At 51.5% G+C, this 19,646-nt stretch overlaps 1 protein-coding gene across 1 annotated transcript in view; it reads right to left on the bottom strand.

The window, feature by feature from the left end:
* Positions 1–17,656, bottom strand: part of FKBP5 (FKBP prolyl isomerase 5) — a 159,155-nt gene extending 141,499 nt beyond the window's left edge. Inside the window, exons 1-2 of the mRNA XM_032253533.1 lie at positions 17,492–17,656; positions 8,965–9,184 (exon numbers count right to left, since the gene is read on the bottom strand). The gene's annotated coding sequence lies outside the window, so the exon portion shown is untranslated. The remainder of the gene's footprint in view (positions 1–8,964; positions 9,185–17,491) is intronic.
* Between the last annotated feature and the right edge of the window lie 1,990 nt (positions 17,657–19,646).

The raw sequence follows: 19,646 nt of genomic DNA on the forward strand, positions 1-19,646 counted from the left end.
AACAGAGTAAGACCTTGTCTCAGAAAAAAAAAAAAAGAAAAAGAAAAAGAAGACAGGGAGCAGTAGCTCATGCCCATAATCCCAACACTTTGGGAGGCTGAGGCAGGTGGATCACCTGAGGTCAGGGGTTCAAGACCACCCTGGCCAACATGGTGAAACCCCATCTTGGGCCAGGCGTGGTGGCTCACGCCTGTAATTCTAGCACTTTGGGAGGCTGAGGCGGGTGGATCACGAGGTCAAGAGATCGAGACCATCCTGGTCAACATGGTGAAACCCCGTCTCTACTAAAAATACAAAACATTAGCTGGGCATGGTGGTGCGTGCCTGTAATCCCAGCTACTCAGGAGGCTGAGGCAGGAGAATTGCCTGAACCCAGGAGGCGGAGGTTGCGGTGAGCCGAGATCGTGCCATTGCACTCCAGCCTGGGTAACAAGAGCGAAACTCCGTCTCAAAAAAAATAAAAAAGAAAAGAAAAAAAGTAATCCCACCTTTACTAAAAATACAAAAATTACCCAGGCGTGGTGGTGCTCGCCTGTAATCCCAGCTATTCAGGAGGCTGAGGCAGGAGAATCTCTTGAACCCAGCAGGCGGAGGCTGCAGTGAGCTGGGACTGCACCACTGCATTCCAGTCTGGGTGACAGAGCGAGACAAGAGAAAGACAGATAGAAAGACAGAAAGTGGGGAGGGAGGGAGGAAAGAAAGAAAAGAAAAAGAAACAAGGAAACTTTTAGAGTAGAGGAACTAATCTATATTGTGATAAAGGTTCATCAAACTGTACACTTAAATGGGTGCATTTTCTTGTAGGTAAATTATGCCTCTGTAAAGCTGATTTAAAACACAGTGTGTGTTTGTGTACTTACCAGTCTGGTACATTATGTTTCTACTTCTGTTTCTTGTTTTCTGAGACAGAGTCTTGCTCTACCGCCCAGACTGGAGTGCAGTGGTGCAATCACAGTTCACTGCAACCTTGAACTCCTGGCTCATGACCTTCCTGCCCCAAGCTTCCAAGTTGCTGGGGCTACAGGTGTGTGCAATCACAATAGGCTAATTTTTAAAAAATTTTTTAAATTTAGAAACAGGGTGTCCCTATGCTGCCCAGGCTGACCTCAAACTTCTGGGCTCAAGCAATCCTCCCACCTCAGCCTCCCAAAGTGCTGGGATTACAGGCATGAGCCACCACACTTAGCCTCTGTATTTTCTAAAAAATAGCTTGCAAATAATTGTTTGTTACCCACTCTCTTTTTTCCTTTTATCCCCTGCACCAAAGTGAATTAAGCCTGTCACCTGGCATTTCTAACTATTAAGGCCAACGCCATCATCTCAGCCCTCACCACAGAGATGTTTGTCTCCAGTTTACAGGGGAATCTTAGAGAAGGCTTTTGCAGGATGGGTGTCAGGAGAAAGCCCCAGAAGTGGGTAAGGAGGGTAAGGGGTGGTAGGCATCTTCTGGGGAGATACACCTGGAAGCATCGGGGCCCTAACAGTTTGCTAAGGAACAGCTCTTTGGGCCTGGCACTAGGAAAGGCTCTGTTTTGTAAGCCAATCCCCTCACGATCTGCCTCTTCACAGCAAGAAGCAAGATTTGTCTACTGTCCCAGCCTAGTTCTCAGAGATCTGAGGGCTATTACTGCATAGCTAGATGCCGTTTTCACCCTGTCATGCGAACCACCAACAGGTATTTCCCAAGCCTGGCAACATGCAGGTAAGCTGGCTACCCTCAGGGAGATGCTGAGGCACCAGGGCCTCGTCTTCTGAGACTCAGCTCTGACGGGCAGGAACTGGGCTGACCTTAGAACTGAAGCTGGCCATGTATGGCCTGGACATTCCCCAAAACTATTTAGTAAGGTTTCATCACAGCTTTGCTTTCCTGTTCAGGCCCTGTGGGTACAAAGCAAAACTAATCTTTTTTTTTTTTTTTGAGACGGAGTTTCACTCATGTTACCCAGGCTGGAGTGCAATGGCGCGATCTCGGCTCACCGCAACCTCCGCCTCCTGGGTTCAGGCAATTCTCCTGCCTCAGCCTCCTGAGTAGCTGGGATTACAGGCACGCACCACCATGCCCAGCTAATTTTTTGTATTTTCAGTAGAGACGGGGTTTCACCATGTTGACCAGGATGGTCTCGATCTCTTGACCTCGTGATCCACCCGCCTCGGCCTCCCAAAGTGCTGGGATTACAGGCTTGAGCCACCGTGCCCGGCCTCAAAACTAATCTTATCCTGAAGCCGGGTGTGGTGGTGGATGCCTGTAGCCCCAGCTACCTGGGAGGCTGAGGTGGGAGGATCACGAGGTCAAGAGATCGAGACCATCCTGGTCAACATGGTGAAACCCCGTCTCTACTGAAAATACAAAAAAAAAAAAAAAAGAAAAAGAAAGAAAGAAAGAAAAAATCTTACCCCAAGAAGCCAGTATCGGTAGAGTGGTTATAAGTGAGCAGAGGCAAAAAGACGGGAGTGACTCCTTGGGGCATCTGGTGAGTGAGAAGGATGTGGCTCAGGTCAATGGGAGCCACACTTGTTGGGGGAACCTTAGGACTAGAGTGAGGCAACAGCCAAGGCCAAATCCTGTGGCCTAGAAGAGGGACAGCCTGAGGGAATTCTGCCTCATCTTGAAGACTGTTGGCTCCAGTGACAATGTTGGCTAACATCTACTAGGCACTTCATGAAGCTGGCCCGTGGGTGGTCTAGATGCTCTAAGGCGCCTTAACTAATTTAATCTCGAAAGACAACCTTATGCAGTAGACGCTATCACCCTTTGACAGTTAAGGAAATGGAGGCACAGAGGTCTTAAAGGACCTGCGCTTCTAGCAAGCAGCAGAGCTGTGACTTATGCCATAAGCCACAGCACCTCTCAGAAGTCAGTGTGGGAGGCTAACGCTGCTGGCTGGAGGGTGGGGGCCCAAGAATCAATGAACTCTCCTGCCCTGGGGATTCTCATTTGAGCTTTTTCCCAGGCCGAAATGCTCAATTTGCATAAAGGGTAGCAGAGAATGTTAAAATGCAGCCACTTGCCCAAAACTGTGCAGCCACCCAGGAGGGCTGTGACCTGCCTCTCTGGACTCACACCCTTACAGCCTCTCTCCCCTACCTTCCTGGACTGCCTGTCCTACTACTAAGCCTTAGGATCTAAATGTTTTCTTGACTTTGTGCTCTTTCCCTTCTCTCTGATTGTCAAAATCTGTCAATGCTTAGCCCAAATCTCACCTTTTCCAGAAATCCCTCACAGACATTCCTGATTGAAACAATTCTGTCCCCAGTCCATCTGCTGAGACGTGAGGCTCTCAACTGAGGCCTTGGGTCACTTCTCGGTGGATCTGTCTCCCTGGGGGTATAACCACAGGGCTTCCTCAGTAAGTAGCTGATACCCGCCCATGGTTAAGCAGGTCCTTAGAGGGTTATGAGAACATCTCTCTTCATTGACTTGAAAAATCTTAGGCGGCTGGGCACAGTGGCTCACACAGGTAATCCCAGCACTTTGGGAGGCTGAGTTGGGTGGATTACCTGAGGTCAGGAGTTCAAGGCCAGCCTGGCCGACATGGTGAAACCCTGTCTCTACTAAAAATACAAAAATTAGCCAGGCATGATGGTTGGTGCCTGTAATCCCAGCTACTCGGGAGGCTGAGGCAGGAGAATCACTTGAATACGGGAGGTGGAGGTTGCATTGCCTCCCAAGTCTATAGGTGTATGCTACCATGGCTGCCACCATGCCCACCTAGCTTTTGTATTTTTAATAGAGACAGGTTTTTACCATGTTGTCCGGGCTGGTCTTGAACTCCTGATCTCAGGTGATCCACTCTCCTAGACCTCCCAAAGTGCTGGGATTACAGACTGCCTGGCATTCCATTAAATTTTAATGAGTTAATTCATTTATTCTTTAATTCATCAGACATTAATTGATGCTGGTTGCTCAAAGCTATATGAGTTGGCAAATACTTCTAACAGTGAGTGAGTGCAGGGATTAACTGCACAGCATCTTCAGCCAAACTGGGTATGAGGAAATCCCACTCTACCACTTACTGGGCATGTCACCTTAGGTCAACTAGTTACTTCACCTCTCTGTGTATCAGTTCTCTCATTTAGAAGATGGAGATGATAATGCTGGCACCTACCAGGGTTGTCACGAGGCTTACACAAGCTTATATATATATCTAAGCATATATATCTATAAGCAAAGGAGTCAGAACAAAGCTAGATCAAGGAGGAAAAGGCATCCAGGCGGCTGGGCATGGTGGCTCACACCTATAATCCCAGCACTTTGGGAGGCCAAGGAGGGTGGATCATGAAGTCAAGATATCGAGACCATCCTGGTCAACATGGTGAAACCCTGCCTCTACTAAAAATACAAAAATTAGCTGGGCATGGTGGCACACACCTGTAGTCCCAGCTACTCGGGAGGCTGAGGCAAACTCCATCTCAAAAAAAAAAAAAAAAGAAAAAAAAAGAAAAGGCATCCAGGCAGCAGAAAGGTACAAAGGCTCAGAGGCGTATACCAGTACAGCAAGCTGAGGGAACCAGGAGGAATTCCATGAGGCTGGAACTTAATGTGCAGCTGGGAGCAGGCTGAGAGTTGCATGCTGGCCAATGCGGGGAGACCTCATCTCCAAAAACATTTTTAAAAATTAGCCAGGTGTGGTAGTGCACCCCTGTATACGTGTAGTACGAGGTACTCGAGAGGCCAAGGTGGGAGAATCACTTGAGCCCAGGAGTTCAAGGTTGCAGTGAGCTGTGACTGTGCCATTGCACTCCAGTCTGGGCAGCAGAAACCCTGACTCTAAAATAAAAACAAAATAGGGAGGACAACAGGCAGATCAGTTTGGTGGCGTGTCTGTATGTTCTGGGGAGGGGTAGGCAGAGGTGGTGGGCTCGGTGTGCAGCATGCTGTGTTTGAGTTCCACCCTCGGGAGTTCTGCCTGTGTGATGTTCCCCAGTCTCTCACACCAAGACACACACACTCTTAGAAGATAGTTACTATGTCAGGCTGGTCGCGGTGGCTTACACCTGTAATCCCAGCACTTTGGGAGTCCCAGGCAGGCGGATCACAAGGTCAGGAGATTGAGACCAGCCTTGCCAACATGGAGAAACCCCGTCTCTACTAAAAAATACAAAAATTAGCTGGGCACGGTGGCGCACAACTGTAGTCCCAGCTACTCGGGAGGCTGAGGCAGAATTGCTTGAACCTGGGAGGCAGAGGTTGCAGCGAGCTGAAATCACGCCACTGCCCTCCAGCCTGGTGCCTGGTGACAGAGTGAGACTCTGTCTCAAAAAAAAAGAAGAAGAAGAAGAATATAGTTACTATGTCTTATGATTTCTGTGCCACCTCTCATCCTTCCTACCTGTCCCAACCCATCCCAGGCACATGCTCTGTGCTAAGTGACTGCAGCTAAATTGGGTTTAATGGAATCTAAGCTTCCTCCCTGCCTAACTCTTGAGATCTGATAATTGGGTTGCAAACATTACACCTCTACCCGGCTGATCTCTGGATTTCTGCTGTGCTGCTCTGGAGGAGCCTGAGAGAAGCCACCCTTCTGTTGAATGGGGCTAGACTGCCTGGGACCCTGCTGCCAGCCCCAACGCTGCCACATCAACCTTAGAACTGGGCCCTCTTCCAATCCTTCCCACCTCCCCACATGGCAGAGCATGGGCCTGGGGCATCTGTAGCAATGGGAAGAATGGATGGACTGGAGGGAGGAGCGTAGCAGTGACAGCAAAGACCAGCCTCGTGTTTACTCGTCTCACCAAACCTCAGCTCCTTGGAGACCTTTGTTTCTAGAAGTGATGGAATCCTTACCCCACCCCTCTGCCCCTATTCCTACCAGGCACCCAAACAAGGTGCTGTTCCAGAGTAAACCCACAGCTCTTGAGCTTTCTCTCATTTTATCAGTAGGTAAAATTAACAGAAAAAACTCCAGTTGAACACAAAGTCAGAGGCAGCTGGGAACCAGCAACTAAGCCTGCATTTCCCCTGCAGCGTCGTGAGCGTGAGGAATGTGATCTGAGGGTGGAGAGGAGCCCCCTGTCACAAGAAAGCATGTGAGTGTGTGTACCTGTGTGCCATGCGTTCATGTCTGTGTGTGTGCTCTGTGTGCACGTGTGTTTGTGGGGCTCATGTACATGTATGCATCTCTGTGTATGCCCTCAGGTGTTCACATCTGTGTTGCCCATTATGCATGTCTGTGTACGCCCTGTGTGTATGTGAGATGAATGTGCACTCGTGGCAATGCCCACCCAGGGGAGGGGCAAGGGAGCTGTGGGAGCAGTGGGGTACATCTTTGCAAACTTGCTGCAGTGGGCAGGTAGGTAGGAGTGGGTTTGGATATGGTTGTGGGAGCAGGAGCCACGTGTCTGTTGTGAGGGAGGATTTCTGCCGGGGTGTTTGTGAATGATGACTGGACGACTGAGGTGGGGCAGCCGTGCTTCCGGCTGAGGCCCCGCCTTCTCATCCTTCCTGGGGTCACCTCCCAGGGCAGCCACCTTGGCCAAAAGTGCCCAGGTTTGATGCTCTGGCCTCGGATGGCATGGCCAGCAGAAAGCACAGTGTCTTCAAGGTCCAGCAGAAGGACGACATCAGTCTCTGAAAGCTGAAAGGGGGCATGTGGAAGTGTAGGGTGGGAATAAGAAATCCCTTCAATTCCTCCAACAGTGGCTGACAAAACAGACCCCATATCCAAGGACAGCTGTGCCCTAGGATGGGAGGATTGCAAAATGGAGGAGGCTCTGTCTGTTCTGGTAGTGGGGACCTGGGTGACACCACTCCCCAGATGCCCAAGGACTGCGGGGCCTCTGGGGACAGCATTTGAATTAGGTCATAAATGATTAGGAGAATGTCAGAGGAAGGAAGTAGGAGGGGAAAGGGGGCATTCCCGGCAGCAGAAACAACCCGAGCAAAGGCACAGAGGTGGGAAAATGGAGGGTGTGCTCCAGAAGCTGCCTCCTGCATGTTCATGGAGGAACGCTGAGGCCCAGAGAGAGGAAGCGTTTCTAAGACCTAGCAGTAGCCGTGAGGTCCTCTCACTCCAGGTCAGTGCTTTTTGTTACCCTAGAAAGCTTGCAGGAAAGCACACCAGGGAGTCAGCTGTTGGTTTGGTTTCCTTTGCTTTCTTATCCCCAGCTAGGGCTCAATCAGGGATTGATCCCTGTTCTTGGCCTTCCTCTGCCAGCAGCTAGCTGTGTGATTCTAATAAGTCACTTCCCGTCTCTGGGCCCCTCATCTCCAATACGAAGGAGTTATAAGGCCTTGCCTCCACCTGAGAATGCCAACTCTGACTCCCTAGCAAGCTAAAATGTGGCTTAGTTACTCTCCTGTTCCCAGCACCTGGCAGAATCCACAGCACAACACAGGTGCTCAAATAACTGTTTTTGAATGAAGAAAGGAAGGAAAGAATGAAAAGCATCGTGACTCTTCCTTAGCACTCTGCTTTGACAGCCTCAGCCTCTCCCCTCCCCAAGCAGGACAAAGGATGTAGGAGTCCCAGACTTTGAAAAGGAAGTCAAGGAAAGCAAATAACCTAACTACATGGGGACCCTAAACTCTGCCTCTGGGTGGATGCCCCTGAGAGAACCTTTCCTTGCAGCCTTGGCCTTGCTGAAACTGTGCAGTGGTCAAGGCCTGGAGGAGGGGCAGGGACCTCTAGCAGACCCAGAGGCAGCTGGGCCTGAGCCAAGACTGGCCCTCCCCTTGCTCCCTCCCCACTGACAGCTTCGCTGCTCCAAGAAGTGTCCCAAGCCCTCTGGTCCCAACCCTGAGGGGTTGGGCTGGCTCTGAAACCTCCTGTTTCCCAGGCCAATGATACCTTCATTTTTCCAGTTCCAATAACCCCTTTTTTTGAGGCCCCCTCCTTTCATGTTAAGAACTTTATTGCTCATTTCCCTCTTCTGTGACAGCAGCTGTATTTCTTTTAACTTTGTGAAACACACACACGATCTATGGTGGTAGAAATCAGAATCAGTTGCCTCTGGGGTGGAGAGCGACTGGAAGGGGACACAAAGGAATCTGGAGGTGGTGAAAATGTCTGACATCCTGATCTAGGTGATGGTTACAGAGGCATATATATTTGTCAAAATTCATCAAGCTGTACACTTAAAATTTGCGCATTTTACTGTATGTGGAATGTATGTTGATTATACCTCATAAAGTACTGCTAGCATCTGAAAGATACACATACGGAAAAGTACATGAAACCTACATGTTCAGTTTAATGAATTATTTAGCCAGCGCCTGTGAAACACCACCCACGATGCCTGGTGCCCCTGTGTAGTCCACAGAGCCTGGATATAACCAAGCAGTTTCCCAGGGACCCCAACACCCACAGACGGGGCACCTCGACTCCAGACACCATGTGCCTCTTGCTTCCTGGATTCATGGAAACATAGAGGCCAGGGATGGGGCAGAGCCCATGGGCTTTGGAACCTAGAATTTCCCATCAGTTCAACACCAAGCTTGACCGCGATTCCCATTCTAGTGAATTGAAGGAACAGAAAACACACCATTTCCCCTTTCTGGGAGGGGAGTTTCCGTACCCGGCCTCCTCCAGTGAGTCTTGGCTGGGGGGTGGGGGTTGTCCCTAGTTAAAGTCAAGGAGTACTGTGCCTTCCCTGCATCCCTGCTAAAAATAACTCCAGGCAGTGTTGCCGCCACTGAGCAGCAGGAAGGACAGAGTCGTGTTTTGCTTTAAACCTAGAAGCAGCTCGGCAGTTGGGGGCTAGAGCAGGGTGGGAGAGCAGGCTAGGGATCTCAGAACCCTGGCTGTGCTCAGTGCACCCCCCACCCCCAGCTGCAGCTTGTCTTCCGGGGGTGCCTGGGAGGGGTGTATGTGTTAGCGCATGCACGCGCATGTGTGGTGACAGGGCCTCCCAGCAGCAGAGCAGGAAGCCAGGAAAGGCTGGGAATGGGTGGGGAGGGGTCTCTGTCCTGCTAACTGGAGCATGCAGCTGGAGGGACAGGCGTCACGTACTCCATGGGGTCCCTACCTCCTCTGAGAAGCGTTCTGTTCCTGTAGCCCACGCCAGGCTCCCTGGGGGTTGGAGAGGCTAGCCTTCTGCAGCGTGGCCGCCTGCCCCTCAGGGCTCCTTGCACACACAGGGCTGGAGATGGTCGCTTGGTAGTCCCTGTCTCTGTCTGGCTTCCGCTCTGCCCAAAGAGATTGGGAGGTCCTCAAGGGTGGGTGCAGTCCAGCAGCGAGGAATTTCCCTGGAAACGGGAAGTACAAGATGTGTCAATATGGGATCCTAGCAGAGGAGTGAGAGGCTGAGTAAAGGGAAGGGAAGAGGCCCTCCTGGCTGCTCAGTCTTGCTCTCTCCTCCCACCACTCCCCTGCCTGTCTTATACATCAGAGGCCTCGAATTGTTGGTCTCTCTTTCTCTGTGCTTGTCTTGGGTCCCCGGCTCCTTGAAGCCAGGATCATCCTGCAGTCGGCCTCCATTTTCCAAGGTAACAATAAAGAAGAATCACCATTCATTTCACAGGTACCCCATTCCAGGCACTGTGCTGACTCTGATGTGGATGTTCTCATTTAATCCTCCCAGCAAGCCTGTGATACTGGAATGATTACAATTCCTCCCTATTTATAAAGGAGGAAACTGAGGCTTAAAGTGGTGAAGTGCTAGTCTAGGATCTCACTGGCAGTACCTGACAAAGACAAGGCTTGAAGTCATGATACAGAACACAGAGCATGCCCAAGATGACTGTTCAGGAGACAATAAGAATTTTCCAGGAGACAATAAGAATTTTAGGGCCAGGCATGCTGGCTCCTTCCTGTAATCCCAGAACTTTGGGAGGCCGAGGCAGGTGGATCACCTGAGGTCAGGAGTTTGAGACCAGCATAGCCAACATGTTGAAACCCTGTCTCTACTAAAAATACAAAAATTAGCCAGGTGTGGTGGCAGGCACCTGTAATCTCAGCTACTTGGGAGGCTGAGGCAGGAAAATTGCTTGAACCCAGAAGGTGAAGGTTGCCGTGAGCTGAAATCGTGCCACTGCACTCTAGCCTAGGCAACAGAGCAAGACTCTATCAAAAACAGAAAAAAAAAAAGAATTTTAGAAATTTGACCATCTGGGCCAGGTGCGGTGGCTAACGCCTGTAATCCCAGCACTTTGGGAGGCTGAGGCGGGCAGATTCCCCTGAGGTCGGTAGATTCCCCTGAGGTCAGGAGTTGAAGACCGGCTTGACTAACATGGCAAAACGCTGTCCCTACTAAAAATACAAAAATTAGCTGGGCGTGGTGGTGGGTGCCTGTAACCCCAACTACTCGGGAGGTTGTGGCAGGTGAATTGATTAAACCCAGGAGGCGTAGGAGGTAGCAGTGAGCCAAGATCGCACCATTGCACTCTGGTCTGGGTGACAGAGCGAGACTTGGTCTCAAAAAAAAAGAAAAAAGAAATTTGACCATCCTAGATAATTTAGGACACATGGTTGCTGAACTTGATGATTTTGTTTAAAAACACACACATATATATACCTACACACACCAAAGAAGCCCAAAAAATTGTGGCTTTACAGCCAAAATTTGTACTCCCAGTTGTGATTTTGACCAAGAAACTAACAATCCTGACAAGCCTCGGTTTCCATCTCTACAAAACGGGTATGATAATCCTTGCAGAGGATTACTGGAGAGTAGTGTATTTGAACCCAGCCTTTTTTCTAAACCTAGAAAACACAAAGCTCCTTCATGCCTTGAGGCCTTTGCATGTGCTGTGCTATTTCCTGTGCCTGAAACCCTCAGCTTCCAGATGTTCATGTGACTGGTTTATTCTCGTCATCCAGGTCTTAGCTCAAACATAACCTTCCTCAGAGCAGCCTTCCCTGACTACTCAGCAGACCCCCATCACACTCAATTGCATCCCTGTTTCATTTTCCTCTTTGTACATATCGTGATCTGAAATTTCCTTACTTATTCTGTTTGCTTTTTTATGGCCTGTCCCCCTCCCAACTGCCAAGGATATAAGTTTCTTGAGAGCTGGAAGCCAGGCGTGGTGGCTCACACCTGTAATCCCAGTACTTTGGGAGGCTTAGGCGGGCGAATCATTTGAGGTCAGGGTTCAAGACCAGCTTGGCCAACATGGTGAAACCCTGTCTCTACTAAAAATTCAAAAAAAATTAGCTGGGCATGGTGGTGGGAGCCTATAACCCCAGTTACTGGGAGGCTGAGGCAGGCGAATCGCTTGAACCCAGGAGGTGGAGGTTGCAGTGAGCTGAGATAGTGCCACTGCACTCCAGCCTGGGTGACTGAGCAAGACTCCGTCTCAAAAAAAAAAAAAAAGAAAAAAGAAAACTGGAACCTCTGTGGGGTTGAATTACCCATTCACGGTGCTCAGAGTAGCACCTGGCAAACATCAGAGCTTGCTAAACATTTATGAATGAATGAATGAGCTTTGAAAATAGCATTATATTTAAGTGACTGACTCTCACGGGCCTTGCTGAGGGCAGTGAATGTGGGCTAATGGGGGATCAGAGGAGAGCGCTTTGGTCCTGGCTCTGGCCCAGGCTAAGCCCTGAAGCTCCTGGGCTGCAGGGAACCATGAGGCTGCCTGGGCTTCCGGCTGCTCCAGGATAAAGGTCAACTCTTGCTGGAACACAAGGTTCTGCACCATCTGGGCTTGCCTGCCTCTGGCCTCATCTCCCCAGGCTCTCCAACCTGCACTCCATGTCCAGCCAGACCAAACAACTCCCAGTGCCCACCAGAGAACACGGGGCTGCTTCACGCCTCTGTGCTTTTATACACACTGTTCCTTCTACCTGGAACGCCCTGAACCCTTGCTCTGCCTGGCCAGTTCCTCTCTCCCTGAACCTTCTGCTCTGGCCACACCCAGTCCCCAACTTCCCAAGACACTGTAATGACCTGTTTTTGTGCATTTTCTCAAGTAACCCAGGGACGCAGACTTCCCAAGTGGCCCATATAGGGCAGTGACCAGGTTGCGTGTCCCCAGTTTGTAGTGCAATGCTTGGCACACACAGTAGGTGCTTAATAAATGCTCAGGCACGGTTTTTGGACTTTGGTTCCTACGGCATTAACTCAATTCCTGGGACACACAGTAGGTGCTCCATAAGTGCTCACTGGATTAACAAGGCTGAGCAATCTGATATCGCAGAAGCTTGGGGCAAGATGAGGCGTAGGGGTAGGGGTAAATGGAAGACGCTTCCTGAGAAACAAGATGGTGTCAAAGGGAAGAAGCCAGAAGGGATCTTGGGAAAATTCCCAGAAGACTGAATATACAAAAAGCAAAAATAGGCCGGGCACAGTGGCTCACATATATAATCCCAGCACTTTGGGATGCCAAGGTGGGTAGATCACTTGAGGTCAGGAGTTTGAGACCAGCCTGGCCAGCATGATGAAACCCCATCTTTACTAAAAGTACAAAAATATTAGCTGGGCATAGTGACGCACACCTGTAGTCCTAGCTACCTGGGAGGCTGAGGCAGGAGAATGGCTTGAACCCGGGAGGTGGAGATTGCAGTGAGCCGAGATCGTGCCACTGCCCTCCAGCCTGGGTGACAGAGAAACACTCCATTTCAAAAAAAAAAAGTAAACACAGATAGATGGAGGTAAAGAGGGCTCTCAGTGAACAAAGATAGAGAAATACAGAAGGAAAGATAAACGAAGAAGAATGAACTCAGAGAAAGAAGGTCGGAAAGACAAAATGTGCCCATGAGAGCCATAGAGGACAGATTGTCAGAGACCAGGACAGGCCAACTAAATACAATATGTCTGGTGCCCCTGCTTCATCCCCTGGGGGTAGATAAGGTTGGCATGGGCAGTGTGGTGCCGTGGTCCCTTCCTTGGGTGATAGGGCTGAGTGAAAGCCCACACATCATCAGGACATCTTGGAAAACTTTTCCTCTCTTAGCTCAGGAGAGGCCCTGTGATAGGAAACAAAGCACCCCAGAGAACAACTACAAACCTAGTTTCTTGCCCTTAGGCAAGCAACTTAGCTGCTCTTGCCTCAGTTTTCCCAGCAGGAAGGTGGGCTCTATTCTTATTTTAGAGACATAGTAAGATCATACTGAGTTAAGGTAGGTACACGAAATGTACATAGCCTGATACAAACGCTAAGGATTGACATCATGGCAGTGCTTTCTCCCAAAGACCTGTTGTGAACAAGTCCTAAGAGAGGCTGTGACACTGTCACTAGGTGCTGCAGATAGACCTGACTTCAGAGCCCTGGAACCCAGGCTCAGCCTCTGGTTTTTGGATCCCAGAGCCAAATCAATACAACCAGGCAGTCTATTCCTGGGTGGAGGGTGAGGGGCAGCAGGTATGCCAGCCGGCCAAGAGACACACGGAGCCCGCAGCCAGCAGGCCTGACCATCCAACTCCACTGCTGAGACTGTCCTCTGGGGCCTTGATAGCATCCAGATTTCAGCCTGTCAAATGGGCTAAAAACGATTTTCTAGCTGTTAGATCACACCTCAAGGCATGTATGAGCTCCAAGGAGACAGAGTTCTCTTTCACTTGAAGGGAGAAGGGAATAAGACTCAGGCTTGAGAAATGGAAGATTTGCATTTTAGGTACACAATCTCAGGAATCTCACAGACTATTTTGAAGTGCTGGCTTTGGCTAGGTGCAATGGTGCACATCTGTAACCCCAGCTATTTGGGACATTTACTCAGGAGACGGAGGTGGGAGGACTGATTGAGCCCAGAGGTTGAGGCTGCAGTGAGTACAGTGGGGCCGTACAGTGGAGTACAGCCCCACCGTGCTCCAGCCTGGGTGACAGGGTGAGACCTTGTCTCAAAAAAAAAAAGGTGCTGGGTGAGATCTTGTCTCAAAAAAAAAAAAAAAAAAGGTGCTAGCTTTGATGTCAGACAGACCTGAATGTGAATCTCAGCTCAGCTTTGTCATTTCTCTGAGCCTCAGTTTCCTTAACTGTCAAAGAGGGCTAACAATAGCACCCACCCCCCAGAATTGTTGTGAGGGGTAAATGAGATCCTGTAAATACAGGCCTGAAATTAAACTTGGGTCTAGTAGTGAGTCTCCTGGGCCACAGTCTTTGGGTTCCAAACTCTGGTGGGGGGTGGTGTGCACAGATAGCTCCCCGTATAAGGAATCAAGATTAGCCATCGTCATGAATAATAATATCCCATGCTCCTGGGGGAGGAAGGCCAGATCATAAATGTATTGATCTTTCAATATCTAAGCCACTTTGAGGAGATTAAACTGGTCACAACTCAGAAAATCACTGAGAAATCACCAAGTGTCAAATTCCATTAGGAATATGTGACTCATAGGGGTGAGAGGATGGGGTGATCCCCCTTCCTGCTGCCAGGCCACCACCTCTGCCTCTGTTCTCTGTGACTGACAAGGAAGGATCACTGATTACCAGGTCTCCAAGGTTTTGGAGGCAACTTACGTAGCGCTGTCACTTGTCTAGCTGGGCTCCAGGATATTGCTAAAATGCTTGGGAAACAAGGCTGGCAAGGGGAGAGGGGTCAGCCTCAAAGGTCCAGAGAAACTTCAGACCTGGTGTGGAGACGCCAAAGCTTTAGAGGCAGTTTCAAGGCTGGATGATGGGAGAGAGAAAGGACTGGGGGCTTCACTCTTCTGGAGTCTAACTTCTCCCCTCCAGGGTCTCTCTGCACCCCACCTTCCCACCCCCAGCAAGAATTTAGAACCTAAGACTGGGAGTAAGAAGTAGGAGACTCATTTCTTAATTCATTGGGGGTTGGGAAGCCCAGGTGGAAGATGGGGGGGATGAGAGCAGGGGTAACTGACAGCAGGATGCCACAGCTAAAGAAGGAAGTATAAATATAAAGCGGCCAGTGTAGGACTGGACAGAGGCCATATGAAACACACGGTACATTCCGGCCCCAGCATAACAAACTGTACCAGCCTTTTTGAGAGCTGTGAGCACTAAAAAGGGGAGGGAAGAGCAGAGGTTCCTTCGAGGTTGGCCCTGCCTCCTCCTCCCCCACTTCTCCCACAGCTTGGGGCACCGCAGGGAAAGTCCTGATGTTTCTTTTGCAACCACAGGAAACCTACCATCCCTGCTCACATTCTGTACCCAGTGTTCCTCTCAGCAGTTCCAGACTGGGAGGGAGCAATGAGTGTGTATGCGTGGAGAATGTGGGGTGCAGACAGCCACAGCAGCCCAGGTAACACCCGGAAAGGCAGCAAGCGTCACTTGGATACTGACTGGAAGTCACAGCCTGTAAAGGCTGCAACGGAGGTACAGATGACGGTGAGGAAGTGCCTTGTGCAAGGTCACACAGGCAGTTGTTCCCCAGGGTGGGACCAGAGTGCATCCAGAACTAGGCAGTGCTGGGCAGCTCTCTTGGGTGTAGCATGTAGGAGTGGCAGGCCAGGGAACAGGCAGTGCCCAGGGACCGAGGGTGGGGAGCCCAGATCCAAGGCTGCCTCTATGCTCTGGTTGGCTTTGGGAAAGCAGGCCTGGCTTGGGCACTGTCCCCTCCAAGCCTCCCAATCCTATCCCCACTACCTTAAATATTAGAGATGATGCATGTGAAGTGCCTAGCATGGAGGTTGTTTTGTGGTGATGTCGACCAGAATGAGTCACGTCCACCCCTCCCCTCTCCTCCTCCTCCACACACACACAGCTCAAGGCCTAGAACCTCCTGGGATCTTTCTCCCATAACACCGCCTTCTTTCTTCTGAGTCCCTATAGCTATTACACACATTTGGTACTCACCACCTGCTGGTTTGGGTTATTATTTAACCTTACATCCAGTGCGTTTGTCGCTTCAATTGCCCAACGGGAGGATATCATTTCAACATACCCAATATTTATTGAACATGAGCTCCCATGTTGAGCCTGGCCTGTGGGGGATGAGTTGGAATGGCGGCGGGGGGGGGGGGGGGGGCAGTGGAGGAGAGGGCTCAGAGAAGAAGCAGACTTTGTTTCTGCCTCAAGGACTTTCTAATCTGGTTAGAAGAACAGGATTAGTAAACAGATCGCTAGAATATGAGACAGGCCACACACTGTGCTGTGAGAAAGGTACAAACTGAGTGTGCTGGGCGTTCAGAGGAGACAGGAATCAGATTTGGCTGGCACTGTTTCAAGGAAGCTTTATGAGCTGGAGCAGGAGAGATGGATAGACAGGGAGGACCCGCATCCTGGCATGTGAAATGGCACAGCAAACTGTGGAGGTGGGAAGGAGGGAGAACAAAGGACTTCAGGAGTGTCTTAACCTCATAGTGACATTCTTTAGCAGGATCCAACACAGAGCCTTCCACATGGTAGATGTACTCACTATATAAATGCTTTGTTCCCTCCTCCTGGTTTGGAGAGGGTGGGAACTTTTTCTCTTTTTTTTTTTTTTTTAAGACAGAGTTTTGCTCTCGCCCAGTCTGGAGCTGGAGTGCAATGGCATGATTTCCACTCACTGCAACCTCCACCTCTTGGGTTCCAGCAATTCTCTTGCCTCAGCCTCCTGAGTAGCTGGGATTACAGGCACCCTCCACCATGCCTGGCTAATTTTTGTATTTTTAGTAGAGACAGGGTTTCACCATGTTGGCCAGGCTGGTCTCGAACTCCTGACCTCAGGTGATCCACCCGCCCTAGCCTCCCAAAGTGCTGGGATTACAGACGTGAGCCACCGCAACGCGCCAGGGTGGGATCTTTAGGACCAGCACTTAGTGATGTCTTTCCGCAGAAGGATGGGTAAGGAGAAAACGTGGCTCTGAATAAACCAGGAGGTCGCGGGCGGTGGGGTGGGGGGAGGGTTGGTTGGGGCTAAACAAAGTGAAGGGTCAGATTCAAGGGGCAGTTTGGGGTTGTCTTCCTTGGCTTTGCCCCACTTCCACCCTGCCGTCCACACCCACCGACAGTGTCTGGGCTCTCCCGACTCCCGGCGTCCTGCCAGGGATTTCCCAAACCGTCCAAAAGGGCTGGGCTTGGTTTGCCAGCCCCGGGAATCCCTGGAGTCTCCGTGTTCCTGGCATCTGTGAGGGATCAGACAAGTGGGGTGAGGAAAGGGGAGGCTCCTCCTGGGGATCGCTTGAATTGGCCCCCTCAACACAGGCTTCCGTTGTCACGTGACTACGTCCCAGGTCTCGCAAGTCTGGGGCTGGCGTGCTCCAGCTATCCTCCTCCCGCCTCCGGGACTGAGCGCTGGAGAGGCACGGGCGGCAGCCTGGGTAGCTCCTTCTCCTCGTAGAGCTTCCCACACCTGCCCCCTCCCCTAGCTGTGCTAATCCAGGAGCCACCCAAGCCTGGGGTACCCAAGCAGGGCCAGATGGGGGATGGCTTGCTCTGGGTGCTCCAAGGCTGGTGAGTGGGCAGGGCTGAGGGGCCCACGCGCTCTCCGGAGGTTGCTCGCCAGCCCCTGCCCCAGCGCGCACTGGCAGGGCTGCGGCGGTCGGGAGGCTGCGCGCCGAGCGCAAGTCGCGAGCACAAACAGGGCGAGGAGGCTGGTGTGAGCGCCTGGGCCCGCTGCCAGCGCGCCGGGGCTGGAACACAATGTCCCGAGCGGGCGGGCGGGCGGGCGAGCGCGAGCGAGAACAGCCTGACTCAGCAGCTGGGTAAGTGGGTGTGCTCGCTCACCAGATCAACCGCTCTTGCAGCCTGCGGTCAACGACGACCCGGCACTCGGCGGCTCCCTGGAACGGGAGGGGCGAGCGCACGGCCGGCTCCTCTGTTCGCGCCCGAGCCTGCCGCGCGGGACCTCCACGTGGCCGGTTTGCGCCTCCCTCTGCCTTCCCGCTCCTCTGTTAAAGCGTCTCCCAGCCCCCAGCCTGAGCGCAGCCCGCTCTGCCTACCTGGGAGGAGCACTCTCCTCACCCCACCCGACAGGTGTGGCCAGGCACACAGCTGCTGTGTACATGTCCTGTTTTCCCCAAACCTCACCCCTCTGGGACGCCTCTGAAAGTCTTAGCATGGGGGATTAACTCTTAGTTGCAGAGGTAGGAGATTGTTCTGGAGTAGTGGTGGAGAAGGGAGCCCAGGAAGAGGGTCCTAGAAGAAAAGTGGGACTTAGGGCAAGAGGATCTCTTCTATCTCTGTCCTCACCTGACCCAGAGTTCAGAGTCTCTTCCTGCCTCCTCCCCTCAAAACCACTAGGCCCCTGAAGTTTCCTCCTCCAAGGGAGGGAGACACAGGTGGTGTGGTGTTTTGAAGCCTCCAATCCTGCCACCTAGCCACAAAGCTCCTTCTTCCCCCTCTATGCATAGGAAATGGGGTCCCATTTGGGGTCCCCATTGGGGACTTATGCTATCCCTATGCTGTCTCCTGGGGTCTTATAGGGCCATTGTGAGGATGACAGCAGCCCAGAGCAGGGCTCTTGAGGGTGGGGACCTGTCCCACATCCCAGCTTCCTGGGGTGCCTGCATGGTGCCCGGAGGGATGCTTTGTGCCTGGAGAGTGCCAGGGTGGGCGGGGAAGAGTGATTCCGGGAAAGGTCCTGGCAGGCAGCACAGGCCTGGGCTCCAGGGCCTTTGAGGGTGGGACTAGGGGAGGGACCTCAGGCTGCTGAAGTGCCTCACCTGGGCCTCAGGCCCCCAGGCCCATCTGATGGCATCTCTGGCACCCTCTGTGGCCAGAGATGAGGAGATGGGCCATGGGCCCCCTTCCCATACATGCATCACACTTCCTACACAGGCTGTCACCCAGCCAATGCACACTGCAGCTCCAGTCTCGAGGCACCTAAACTGCCATCTACTCCCACCTTCTTCCTGATGCTTGAAATCTGTCCATGATCCCAGGTCAGTGGTTGCTCGAGGCTGTGACAGAGACACTCTGAGACAGCAGCCTACTGCCCTTCTGGACTTCCCTGTCTCCAAGTCCAGGCATCTACAGGACATCTGCCCTTGCATGGCCTAGAAGTGACTGAACGCATCGTCATGGCCCTCACACCAGCTCCTCCCCATGCCCACCATGACCCTCCCAGTCCTGAAACTCACTGCAAAGGTGGATTAATTTTTAACTATGTTCTCTCCTTCACCATCATATGTCTGATCTCTTATTAAATTCTGCATTCTTCCCTTTGTTGCTTTTATTTCAAAAGGTATTTTTTGTTCATTACTTTTCTCCTTCACCCTTTCCCCTCCAGCCCCATAGATTCCACCTTTGGCCCAAATTCTCACAGCAGCTGCCACACTGTCCGTTCTTTTTCCTTCCTCCTTCACACCCTGCTGGAATAATCTTTCTCAAACACCATTTATTGTGTGTGTTATCAATGTCAGACTTCTCAACCAAGCACACTGAGTACACTAGCTAATCTAGTGTAGTCTCTGTGATGGGACCTGAGTTCATTCACGGCATGTCCAGGCCACAGGGACTAGTGCAGTGCCTTCTGCACAGCTGGAGGGCAGCAAATGTTCCTCAAGTGACCCAACCATTTGGTGGTGTTCCCTTTCCATCCTTCCGATTCTCTCTCCTGCCTTGGTCTCCCCAGACCCACCAAGCCTATTGGCTTCCGGATGTTCACTGGGGCCCTTTTGAGTGCCACTATTTTTCATTTTCCCAAAATCTTCAGGGTGGGGATGGGTGGCGGTGGCTAGTGGGGAAGGGAGAGACTGACATCCCAGTTAATGTCAGGGAGTTTGTGGCAAATACCAACTGCAAAACCTTAAGTGCAACGAGGGCAGCTGCCTGCTAGGAGTCCCTGCTCCAGTAAGAGACAAAACCACAGAGGACGGCAGAAGTGGGAAGGAGAGTGGCACAACTAGTGGCTTCCCTCTGAGCCTGTGAGCTGACTTTA

This window comes from Sapajus apella, unplaced genomic scaffold, assembly GCF_009761245.1.
Source record: "Sapajus apella isolate SASKATOON/1434 unplaced genomic scaffold, GSC_monkey_1.0 scaffold83, whole genome shotgun sequence".
Taxonomy (NCBI): domain Eukaryota; kingdom Metazoa; phylum Chordata; class Mammalia; order Primates; family Cebidae; genus Sapajus; species Sapajus apella.